Source organism: Haliotis rubra, unplaced genomic scaffold, assembly GCF_003918875.1.
Source record: "Haliotis rubra isolate DU_JTF1 unplaced genomic scaffold, ASM391887v1 Scf559, whole genome shotgun sequence".
Classification (NCBI taxonomy): Eukaryota; Metazoa; Mollusca; class Gastropoda; order Lepetellida; family Haliotidae; genus Haliotis; species Haliotis rubra.
Window position 1 is genome coordinate 96,932 of NW_025767256.1, and position 14,228 is coordinate 111,159.

At 36.4% G+C, this 14,228-nt stretch overlaps 1 long non-coding RNA gene across 1 annotated transcript; it reads right to left on the reverse strand.

Annotated features, from left to right (window-relative positions):
• Positions 1-1,406: 1,406 nt before the first annotated feature.
• LOC124253933 lies at positions 1,407-4,063 on the reverse strand. Its single transcript, XR_006892346.1, has 2 exons — positions 3,973-4,063; positions 1,407-2,318 (listed from the first exon to the last, which is right to left on the reverse strand). It is a non-coding gene; the product is annotated as an uncharacterized LOC124253933 (long non-coding RNA).
• Between the last annotated feature and the right edge of the window lie 10,165 nt (positions 4,064-14,228).

A 14,228-nucleotide genomic window follows, 5' to 3' on the forward strand; every position in this document is an offset into this window, starting at 1 on the left:
GCGGTAATCGTTCATCAAAACCGTAAGCTGTGCCTAAAACTGATATCTTCCTAGTTACGCCCCTGATAATGCTAATGAGTGCATACATAATGCGCTAAACTCCATTCCCAACGTGGATGCTCAGAGCACAACATCATTACCCCGGATAATACGAACTGCCAGTGAGGCTCTAGAAGGTTTAAAGTCACCCATTTTCTGCTGGGTGAACAGAGGCAGCTGCCTTAGGACCACATAGGTGCTTCGTTGTGGGGGAGGGTTGAAGTCCTTGAAAGTCTCACGAGTTACCCATCCAAGGACTCTCCACGCTCAACGTTGCTTAACTTCATTTGTGACCAGCGCTCTGTGCACAGGACCACACAACACCGGATCCCATAATGTCACAAATACGCAACACAATCAAATTATTTATTTCTAGAAGGTACGCACTCTATAAAATGCGTTCTTGATATTGAGTAGAGTACAGTCAGTGCTCTGGGTGCCCCAAAGTATTATGAGGTTGTGTGAGTATCAAACCTTGTGTTGCCTTATTTCCTGCGAGGGGGTGCAATAGTATATGAATGTCCATGTAAGTAGTTAGGAACCATTTTGCAGACCACTATGACGTCACGGGCTACCATGACACTACGATCAAGTGAAGATCCTGGTTAGAATTGATCGGTTGTTAGAAGCGACTCACGGGATCGGGTGGTGAGGCTCACTTATTGATCCATGTCATGGATTGATCCATGTCATTGTACCCCATTTGTGTAGATCGATGCTCTTGTTGTTGATCATTGGATTGTCTGGTCCAGACTCGATCATTTACAAACCGCTGCCATATAGCTGGAATATTGCTGAGTGCGGCGTTAGACAACAAACAAAACTGTAGCGTTAGAATGGCTGACTGAGCAACCCTGTTGTGCATATACATGTATAGTAATGAATGCTCATGATGTTGATCACTGGTTTGTCTGGTCTGACATGCTAAAAGACCTTCCCTATATACAGAGAGTGAGTGAGTGAGTTCAAATTTATCGTCACATCGGCCTAAATATAGAGGATATCATATGAGTGTCCATGTCATACTATCTTTACGACACGAGTGCTTAAAAATAAACCCAAATCTACTTTCAAACATAGGCTGGCTATCCGCCGTCGCATCATGAAGCACGCAACGTCATAGAAGAAACGTGACGTCATACCATTGTTCATGACCTCACGTCACCATGACAAAGTGATATTTTTCCCTAGGGCATTGTATGAAAAAATATGAACACCGATATTTTCGCCCTCGTGGGTAATAAACACTAAAACGGCTCTATATGGCTGATGATAAATATAATTTCGCCCTGATAACCAATACATCACGCCTCGGAGAGTGAAACTGTTACCGACTCGCATTAATAAAGAAGTCACTGTACATCGAAGAGGTTTGACAAGGTATATACTTTATTGTGTTGTAGTAATAACGAATTGACATAGCAAAACGTGACGATGTCATTCGTGCAACATATTATCAAATGAAAGGCATTTAGGGCTTTAACCTATACATACAAAAACGTTATCACATGATAAGACGACTGTCAGCTAAGACTCACTGGTATAAGATTACTGCGGATACTTTGCCAACATCGGGTGGAGAAATTACCAAGGAAGAACAGCAATAAGAAACAAACACAGTTAATAGGTCAGTTTGTAATGGAGGGCAACATCGATTTCCCAAAGGTGTTACTGATCACGTGATTCTTAATTTAAATTCATTGCTGCGGGGGCAGCGGTTCAAGTGTTTGCTCGTCACGCAGAAGACCTGGGTTCGATTCTCTATATGGGTACAATGTGTGAAGCCCTTTTTCTGGTGTTCCCGCCGTGATATTGCTAGATAATTGCTAAAAGCGGCGTAAAACTAAACTCACTCATTCATCACTGCAGCAGATCCGTAAAGCCAGGATCCGGTATTTTTAACTTCACATGGGTGTTGCATATTTGACAGTTTAGTGTTCCAACTGTTGGTGTTCTGTGACTGTAAACCATCCGCAACAGACTAGCTAATTTGACTGGGTCTGCACGTGCAGACAGTGTGGATTTGCCACCATGATGTCCACTTGCTCTAAAATTGTTTGTTTCACGACGAGCCTGCTCGAAGGTGTGCAATGTCTCTGATCGCGTCTCTGATTTAAGCCACTGCACCAACAGATGACGGTTCCCGGTGAGATGTTGTGTGTGGAATGAAGGTGAAGGTCACAGTGATCCCGGCGCCGTCAGCTAGTACAACACCTTTCTTTGTTCTCTCCATCGGTTTCTTCAATGTGGATAGATCTCTCAAATCCCGCGTCCGAATTCTGAAACAGTGAGTGAGTGAGACTATCAATGTATTTTTAAATAAACAGGAGTAACTAAATTCTGACGTAAACATTCACCTTGGTAGTTTTCAAATATTATGCTTGATCAGCCAGTGGTTACTCTGTAACTGACAGTGTAACGATAGATGGGAAGATTTAAAGTGAGTCAGCTTAGTTTTACGCCGCCCACAGCATTATTACTGCTATATCACGGCGGGGGGACACCAGAAATGGGCTTCACACATTGCACCTATGTGGGGTATTGATCCCGGGTCTTCAACGTGACGAGTGAACGCTTTAACCACTAGGCTACCCAAACGCCCCGAATTCTGGCTAACCAGCATAGAACGATTCACTTGTCCCACGTCAGACTTACCGGTGGTATATTGACTAACTACTATTGACTAGAACGATTCACTTGTCCCACGTCAGACTTTACCGGTGGTATATTGATTAACTACTACAGAACGATTCACTTGTCCCACGTCAGACTTACCGGTGGTATATTGACTAACTACTACAGAACGATTCACTTGTCCCACGTCAGACTTACCGATGGTATATTGACTAACTACTACAGAACGATTCACTTGTCCCACGTCAGACTTACCGGTGGTATATTGACTAACTACTACAGAACGATTCACTTGTCCCACGACAGACTTACCGGTGGTATATTGACTAACTACTACAGAACGATTCACTTGTCCCACGTCAGACTTACCGGTGGTATATTGACTAACTACTACAGAACGATTCACTTGTCCCACGTCAGACTTACCGTGGTATATTGACTAACTACTACAGAACGATTCACTTTGTCCCACGTCAGACTAACTACTACAGGTGGTATATTGGCTAACTACTACAGAACGATTCACCTGTCCCACGTCAGACTTACCGGTGGTATATTGACTAACTACTACTCACTCACGATTCACTTGTCCCACGTCAGACATACCGGTGGTATATTGACTAACTACTACAGAACGATTCACCCACGTCAGACTCCCTACGTCAGACTTACCAGTGGGTATATTGACTAACTACTACGGAACGATTCACTTGTCCCACGTCAGACACGTACCGGTGGTATATTGGCTAACTAGTACAGAACGATTCACTTGTCCCACGTCAGACTTACCGGTGGTATATTGATCTAACTACTACAGAACGATTCACTTGTCCCACGTCAGACTTACCGATGGTATATTGACTAACTACTACAGAACGATTCACTTGTCAGACACGTCAGACTTACCGGTGGTATATTGACTAACTACTACAGAACGATTCACTTGTCCCACAGACATACCGGTGGTATATTGACTAACTACTACAGAACGATTCACTTGTCCCACGTCAGACTTACCGGTGGTATATTGACTAACTACTACGGAACGATTCACTTGTCCCACGTCAGACTTACCGGTGGTATATTGACTAACCAGTACAGAACGATTCACTTGTCCCACGTCAGACTTACTTGGTCAGACTTTATTGGCTAATACTACAGGTATATTTCACTTGTCCCACGTCAGACTTACCGGTGGTACTTGACTACTACAGAACGATTCACTTGTCCCACGTCAGACTTACCGATGGTATATTGGCTAACTACTACAGAACTCACTCACTCACTCACTCCACTTACCGGTTGTATATTCCGCCAGGTCTCACGGATGAAGGTCTCAAATGCCTCCTTGACATTGTCACCTGTCTTTGCGCTGACGTCATAATATGGATATATTGGCTAACTACTACAGTACTGTAAAATCTCCTTTCTGGAAACACAAGACGAAGATACGTACTGAAATATATTGGGCTGTACACAGTCACAATTCCTACATTGACTTAAATGTCAGACAAGTCCGCTGCTCCCCAGTGCGAAATGTCCCACCACATATTGCCACTGTAAGAAATGACGTAACACGGATCATGTCTGTTGTGATGCAGATAATAATGTCTACAAAGGCATCTAATCTTAGGCAGTGTACCACCCTAATTGCTGACACCTCAACCGCAGGCAAACTAAAGCGCAAATAAGATTGTGCAACAGAGAGAAAAATTACCAGTCTTCCTGTTTGCGAGCGAAATGAGCAAAGGTTGACAACGTTCTTCCCTCGCTTCGGTTCGAAAAATATTTTTATGTCAAAATAGAATATCGCCACCATCCTCACAGCGTTGTGCTCTCAGATTTCCAACCTCATATTGAATTATTACTCACGTAAAATATATTTAATTCAACATTTTAAGCGCCACTCGTGGCATATCAAATCGTTCTTCCCCTCCGCCCAACCCTCTTCCTTTTGTATCATGCTAAATCTATAAATTTTCCTGAACCCCACAGTCGAGCTCCTGATCACCCCCAACTCGGTCAGTCGGTGCTAGGCAGTATAGCTCCACTCATTAGCTTCAACATTAGCATCTCTGCCTTAGAGTATATATTTGATGGTTACACTCTATCAGATGTATCTGCTGTGTTATGTGACATTGTGGCAGGAGAAAACACAAGTTACAAACACCTTCCGTTACATATATCAATGTTTTGTTAATGTAATAAATTAACAAAAGGTGTATGTATTTATGATACATATGATGTGGAGGAAATATGTTAAAAGGATGGTTAGGACTGGCTGAATGGAAGGAAGGAAGCCTGTTTTACACTAAATGGTCAGGGAAACATATATATACTTATCAGGGCAGTTTGGGTCTGTCAAGTCGGGTGTCTTCCTTCTTGTTTGGTCTGTCAAGCCTGTCCCATTTCTTCCCTGAACACTGTCTTCCTTTCTTGATACCCTTCCATCCCCTCACACTGACTCCTCCTGTCTTCCTGACCCCTCCCCTCTTCCTCCTGTCCTCTCCCTTCCCTGACCCTCCTCCCTCTTCCTCCCTGCCCTCCCTTCCTCTTCCCCTGACCCCTCCTCCTCCTCCTGTCCTCCCTTCCCCTGACCCTCCTTCCCCTTCCTCCTGTCCTCTCCTTCCCTCCTGGCCCCTCTCCCCCTTCCTCCTGTCCTCCTCTCTTCCTGGCCCTCCTCTTCCTCCTGTCCCCTCTCTTCCCTGACCCTAACCGCTTGTCCCCCTCCTCCCTGGCCACCTATCCTCACACTCTGGACCTCATTGCCTTCCTTTCTGTCCCAGCACTTCCACTGACCCTCTCCTACCCTGTTCGTTCTTCAGTCCCCTCCACCACTGACCTCCCTTTCTCCTGGACCCATCCTGTCCCCTCCTGAAATTTTTGTTTGCCTCGCCCTCTCACTGACTCCACCCTGTTCCTTCTGTCCCTCCCACTCTCATCACTGACCCACCCTCTTCCTGACCCCCCACGTGTATAGTTACCGCACGGGCTTGGCCTATGGGTATTTCCCTGTGGGCTGTGAGGTCTTGTTTGTTTCCGACCAGTATCACATGTGGCTGCAGGGTTCAATTTCCTGAAAGTAACGAAAACAGTTGCCAATATCCATCGCCAACATGCAGGAACCATCATGCAGACAAAACGTTACGCTTATTCTAGACGACACTGTAGTTAGTGATTTACCATCAATAAACACATACTTATTCTGGAGACGACACTGTAGTTAGTATTTACCATCAATAAACACACATGCTTATTCTAGACACCACACAGTTTGTATTTTCACCATCAATAAAAACGCAGCACTTATTCGAATGATGACTGTTTGGTGATTGCCATCAATAAACACATGCTTATTCTGGATGACACTGTGGTTGGTATTTACCATCAATAAACCGGCATGCTTATTCTAGATGACACTGTAATGGTTAGTATTTACCATCAATAAACACATGCTTATTCTAGATGACACTGTGGTTAGTATTTTCTACCATCAATAAACACATAATTATTCTAGATGACACTGTGGTTAGTATTTACCATCAATAAACACATGCTTATTCTAGATGACACTGTAGTTAGTATTTACCATCAATAAACACATACTTATTCTAGATGACACTGTAGTTAGGTATTTACCATCAATAAACACATACTTATTCTAGATGACACTGTAGTTAGTATTTACCATCAATAAACACATACTTATTCTAGATGACACTGTAGTTAGTGTTTACCATCAATAAACACATACTTATTCTAGACGACACTGTAGTTAGTATTTTACCATCAATAAAACACATACTTATTCTAGACGACACTGTAGTTTAGTATTTACCATCAATAAACACATACTTATTCTAGACGACACTGTGGTTAGTATTTACCATCAATAAACACATACTTATTCTAGACGACACTGTGGTTAGTATTTACCATCAATAAACACATGCTTATTCTAGAATGACACTGTAGTTAGTATTTTTACCATCAATAAACACATGCTTATTCTGGAACGACACTGTTGAGTTAGTATTTACCATCAATAAACACATACTTATTCTAGACGACACTGTAGTTAGTGATTTACCATCAATAAACACATACTTATTCTAGACGACACTGTAGTTAGTATTTACCATCAATAAACACATACTTATTCTAGATGACACTGTAGTTAGTATTTACCATCAATAAACACATACTTATTCTAGACGACACTGTGGTTAGTATTTACCATCAATAAACACATACTTATTCTAGATGACACTGTAGTTAGTATTTACCATCAATAAACACATGCTTATTCCTGATGACACTGTAGTTAGTATTTACCATCAATAAACACATACTTATTCTAGATGACACTGTCAGTTAGTATTTTACCATCAATAAACACATGCTTATTCACAGATGACACTGTGGTTAGTATTTACCATCAATAAACACATACTTATTCTAGATGACACTGTGGTTAGTTATTTACCATCAATAAACACATGCTTATTCTAGATGACACTGTGGTTAGTATTTACCATCAATAAACACATACTTATTCTAGAATGACACTGTAGTTAGTATTTGCACCATCAATAAACACATACTTATTCTAGATGACACTGTAGTTAATTAATTTACCATCAATAGACACATACTTATTCTACGATGACACTGTGGTTAGTGCGTTTACCATCAATAAACACATACTTATTCTAGATGACACTTACAGTTAGTATTTACCATCAATAAACACATACTTATTCTAGATGACACTGTAGTTAGTATTTACCATCAATGAAACACATACTTATTCCTGGACGACATGTAGTTAGTATTTACCATCAATAAACACATACTTATTCTAGATGACACTGTAGTTAGTGTTTACCATCAATAAACACATGCTTATTCACCATGACGACTGTAGTTGGTAGTTTACCGTAATAAACACATACTTATTCCTACATGACACTGTAGTTAGTATTGCCATCAATGAAACACATGCTTATTCTGGATGACCTGTGGTTAATTTACCATCAATAAGAAACACATGCTTATTCTAGATGACACTGTAGTTAGTATTTACCATCAATAAACACATACTTATTCTAGATGACACTGTAGTGGTATTGTTACCATCAATAAACACATACTTATTCTAGACGACACTGTAGTTAGTGTTTGCCATCATCCAATAAACACATACTTATTCTAGAAGTGACATATGTAGTTAGTATTTACCATCAATAAACACATGCTTATTCTAGATGATTGGACTGTGGTTGAGTATTTACCATCAATAAACACATGCTTTATTCTAGATGACACTGCAGTTGTAGTATTTACCATCAATAAGACACATGCTTATTCTAGATGACACCAGTAGTTATTTGCACCAAATCAATAAACACATGCTTATTCTAGACGACACTGTCGGTTAATTAGTATTTACCATCAATAAACACATACTTATTCTAGACGACACTGTAGTTAATTATTTACCATCAATAAACACATACTTATTCTAGATGACACTGTAGTTAGTATTTACCATCAATAAACACACATACTTATTCTAGATGACACTGTAGTTAGTATTTACCATCAATAAACACATACATTATTTACCATCATTCTAGATGATGACTGTAGGTTAGTATTTACCATCAATAAACACATACTTATTCTAGACTGACACTGTAGTTAGTATTTACCATCAATAAACACATACTTGGTATTCTAGATGACACTGTGGTTAGTTATTTACCAATCAATAAACACATGCTTATTCTAGGATGACACTGTAGTTAGTGATTTACCATCCAATAAACACATACTTATTCTAGATGACACCACTGTAGTTAGTATTTACCATCAATAAACACATACTTATTCTAGATGACACTGTAGTTAGTATTTACCATCAATAAACACATACTTATTCTGAGACTATGACTCACTAGTTAATTGTTACCATCAATAAACACATACTTATTCTAGATGACACTGTAGTTAGTATTTACCATCAATAAACACATATTCTAGATGTTACATGCAGTTAATTATTTACCATCAATAAACACATACTATTCCTGACCAGACACACTGTAGTTAGTATTTACCATCAATAAACACATACTTATTCTAGATGACACTGTTGCTAGTTAGTATTTACCATCAATAAAACACATACTTATTCTAGATGACACTGTAGTTAGTATTTACCATCAATAAACACATACTTATTCTAGATGACACTGTAGTTAGTATTTACCATCAATAAAACACATACTTATTCTAGACTGACACTGTAGTTAGTATTTACCATCAATAAACACATACTTATTCTGAGACGACACTGTAGTTGGTATTTACCATCAATAAACACATACTTATTCTAGACGACACTGTGAAGTTAGTATTTACCATCAATAAAACTACATACTTATTCTAGATGACACTTTAGTTAGTGATTTACCATCAATAAACGCATACTTATTCTAGACGACACTGTAGTTAGTATTTACCATCAATAAACACATACTTATTCTGGACTGACACTGTGGTTAAGTATTTACCATCAATAAACACATACTTATTCTAGATGACACTGTAGTTAGTATTTACCATCAATAAACACATACTTATTCTAGATGACACTGTAGTTAGTATTTACCATCCAATAAACACATACTTATTCTCAGACGACACTGTAGTTAGTTATTTACCATCAATAAACACATGCTTATTCTAGACGACACTGTGGTTAGTATTTACCATCAATAAACACATGCTTATTCTAGACGACACTGTAAGATTAGTATTTTACCATCAATAAAAACCATGCTTATTCTGAACTGACACTGTAGTTAGTATTTTCCATCAATAAACACATACTTATTCTAGACGACACTGTAGTTAGTATTTACCATCAATAAACACATACTCTTATTCTAGAACTGACACTGTAGTTAGTATTTACCATCAATAAACACATACTTATTCTAGACGACACTGTAGTTAGTATTTACCATCAATAAACACATACCTTATTCTAGATGACACTGTAGTTAATTATTTACCATCAATAAACACATACTTATTCTAGACGACACTGTGTAGTTAATTATTTACCATCAATAAACACATACTTATTCTAGACGACACTGTAGTTAGTATTTACCATCAATAAACACATACTCCTTATTCTAGATGATACTGTAGTTAGTATTTACCATCAATAAACATACTTATTCAGCAGACGACACTACTCAATAAACACATACTCTAGATGACACTGTAGTTAGTATTTACCATCAATAAACACATACTTATTCTATAGACGACACTGTAGTTAGTATTTACCATCAATAAACACATACTTATTCTGGGCGACACTGTAGTTAGTACCATCAATAAACACATACTTATTCTAGACGACACTGTGAAGGTTAGTATTTACCATCAATAAACACATACTTATTCTAGACGACACTGTAGTTAGTATTTACCATCAATAAACACATACTTATTCTAGACGACACTGTAGTTAGTATTTACCATCAATAAACACATACTTATTCTAGACGACACTGTAGTTAGTATTTACCATCAATAAACACATACTTATTCTAGACGACACTGTAGTTAGTGTTTACCATCAATAAACACATACTTATTCTAGATGACACTGTAGTTAGTATTTACCATCAATAAACACATACTTATTCTAGACGACACTGTAGTTAGTATTTACCATCAATAAACACATACTTATTCTAGACGACACTGTAGTTAGTATTTACCATCAATAAACACATACTTATTCTAGATGACACTGTAGTTAGTATTTACCATCAATAAACACATACTTATTCTAGACCGACACTGTAGTTAGTATTTACCATCAATAAACACATACTTATTCTAGACGACACTGTAGTTAGTATTTACCATCAATAAACACATACTTATTCTAGACGACACTGTAGTTAGTATTTACCATCAATAAACACATACTTATTCTAGATGACACTGTAGTTAGTATTTACCATCAATAAACACATACTTATTCTAGATGACACTGTAGTTAGTATTTACCATCAATAAACACATACTTATTCTAGATGACACTGTAGTTAGTATTTACCATCAATAAACACATACTTATTCTAGATGACACTGTAGTTAGTATTTACCATCAATAAACACATACTTATTCTAGACGACACTGTAGTTAGTATTTACCATCAATAAACACATACTTATTCTAGACGACACTGTAGTTAGTATTTACCATCAATAAACACATACTTATTCTAGATGACACTGTAGTTAGTATTTACCATCAATAAACACATACTTATTCTAGATGACACTGTAGTTAGTATTTACCATCAATAAACACATACTTATTCTAGATGACACTGTAGTTAGTATTTACCATCAATAAACACATACTTATTCTAGATGACACTGTAGTTAGTATTTACCATCAATAAACACATACTTATTCTAGACGACACTGTAGTTAGTATTTACCATCAATAAACACATACTTATTCTAGACGACACTGTAGTTAGTATTTACCATCAATAAACACATTACTTATTCTAGATGACACTGTAGTTAGTATTTACCATCAATAAACACATACTTATTCTAGATGACACTGTAGTTAGTATTTACCATCAATAAACACATACTTATTCTAGACGACACTGTAGTTAGTATTTACCATCGATCCAATAAACACATACTGATTCTAGATGACACTGTAGTTAGTATTTACCATCAATAAACACATACTTATTCTAGATGACACTGTAGTTAGTATTTACCATCAATAAACACATACTTATTCTAGACGACACTGTAGTTAGTATTTACCATCCAATAAACACATACTTATTCTGACGACACTGAGTTAGTATTTACCACAATAAACACATACTTAGTCTAGATGACACTGTACCATCAATAAACACATACTTATTCTAGACGACACTGTAGTTAGTATTTACCATCAATAAACACATACTTATTCTAGATGACACTGTAGTTAGTATTTACCATCAATAAACACATACTTATTCTAGACGACACTGTAGTTAGTATTTACCATCAATAAACACATACTTATTCTAGATGACACTGTAGTTAGTATTTACCATCAATAAACACATACTTATTCTAGATGACACTGTAGTTAGTATTTACCATCAATAAACACATACTTATTCTAGACGACACTGTAGTTAGTATTTACCATCAATAAACACATACTTATTCTAGATGACACTGTAGTTAGTATTTACCATCAATAAACACATACTTATTCTAGATGACACTGTAGTTAGTATTTACCATCAATAAACACATACTTATTCTAGATGACACTGTAGTTAGTATTTACCATCAATAAACACATACTTATTCTAGATGACACTGTAGTTAGTATTTACCATCAATAAACACATACTTATTCTAGATGACACTGTAGTTAGTATTTACCATCAATAAACACATACTTATTCTAGATGACACTGTAGTTAGTATTTACCATCAATAAACACATACTTATTCTAGATGACACTGTAGTTAGTATTTACCATCAATAAACACATACCCATTCTTCTGTAGTTAATTTCTTACCATCAATGTAGTTAGTATTTACCATCAATAAACACATACTTATTCTGAAACACACACTTGACACTGTAGTTAGTATTTACCATCAATAAACACATACTTATTCTAGACGACACTGTAGTTAGTATTTCACCATCAATAAACACATACTTATTCTAGATGACACTGTAGTTAGTATTACCATCAATAAACACATACTTATTCTAGACGACACTGTAGTTAGTATTTACCATCAATAAACACATACTTATTCTAGACGACACTGTAGTTAGTATTTACCATCAATAAACACATACTTATTCTAGATACACTGTAGTTAGTACTTACCATCAATAAACACATACTTATTCTAGACGACACTGTAGTTAGTATTTACCATCAATAAACACATACTTATTCTAGATGACACTGTAGTTAGTATTTACCATCAATAAACACATACTTATTCTAGATGACACTGTAGTTAGTATTTACCATCAATAAACACATACTTATTCTAGATGACACTGTAGTTAGTATCAATTATTCCTAGACGACACTGTATTAATGTACCATCAATAAACACATACTTATTCTAGATGACACTGTAGTTAGTTAAGTATTTTCATCAATAAACACATACTTATTCTAGATGACACTGTAGTTAGTATTTCACCATCAATAAACACATACCTTATTCTAGACGACACTGTAGTTAGTATTTACCATCAATAAACACATACCTATTCTAGACGACACTGTAGTTGGTATTTACCATCAATAAACACATACTTATTCTAGACGACACTGTAGTTAGTATTTACCATCAATAAACACATGCTTATTCTAGACGACACTGTAGTTAGTATTTACCATCAATAAACACATACTTATTCTAGACGACACTGTAGTTGACTTTTCACAATAAACACAATAAACACATACTTATTCTAGATGACACTGTAGTTAGTATTTACCATCAATAAACACATACTTATTCTAGATGACACTGTAGTTAGTATTTACCATCAATAAACACACATTATTCTAGATGACACTGTAGTTAGTATTTACCATCAATAAACACATACTTATTCTAGACGACACTGTAGTTAGTATTTACCATCAATAAACACATACTTATTCTAGACGACACTGTAGTTGATTAGTATTTACCATCAATAAACACATACTTATTCTAGACGACACTGTAGTTATTTTACCATCAATAAACACATACTTATTCTAGACGACACTGTAGTTAGTATTTACCATCAATAAACACATACTTATTCTAGACGACACTGTAGTTAGTATTTACCATCAATAAACACATACTTATTCTAGGTTATTTACTGTAGTTAGTTATTTACCATCAATAAACACATACTTATTCTAGACGACACTGTAGTTAGTATTTACCATCAATAAACACATACTTATTCTAGACGACACTGTAGTTAGTATTTACCATCAATAAACACATACTTATTCTAGATGACACTGTAGTTAGTATTTACCATCAATAAACACATACTTATTCTAGACGACACTGTAGTTAGTATTTACCATCAATAAACACATACTTATTCTAGATGACACTGTAGTTAGTATTTACCATCAATAAACACATACTTATTCTAGATGACACTGTAGTTAGTATTTACCATCAATAAACACATACTTATTCTAGACGACACTGTAGTTAGTATTTACCATCAATAAACACATACTTATTCTAGACGACACTGTAGTTAGTATTTACCATCAATAAACACATACTTATTCTAGATGACACTGTAGTTAGTATTTACCATCAATAAACACATACTTTTATTCTAGACGACACTGTAGTTAGTATTTACCATCAATAAACACATACTTATTCTAGATGACTGTAGTTAGTATTTACCATCAATAAACA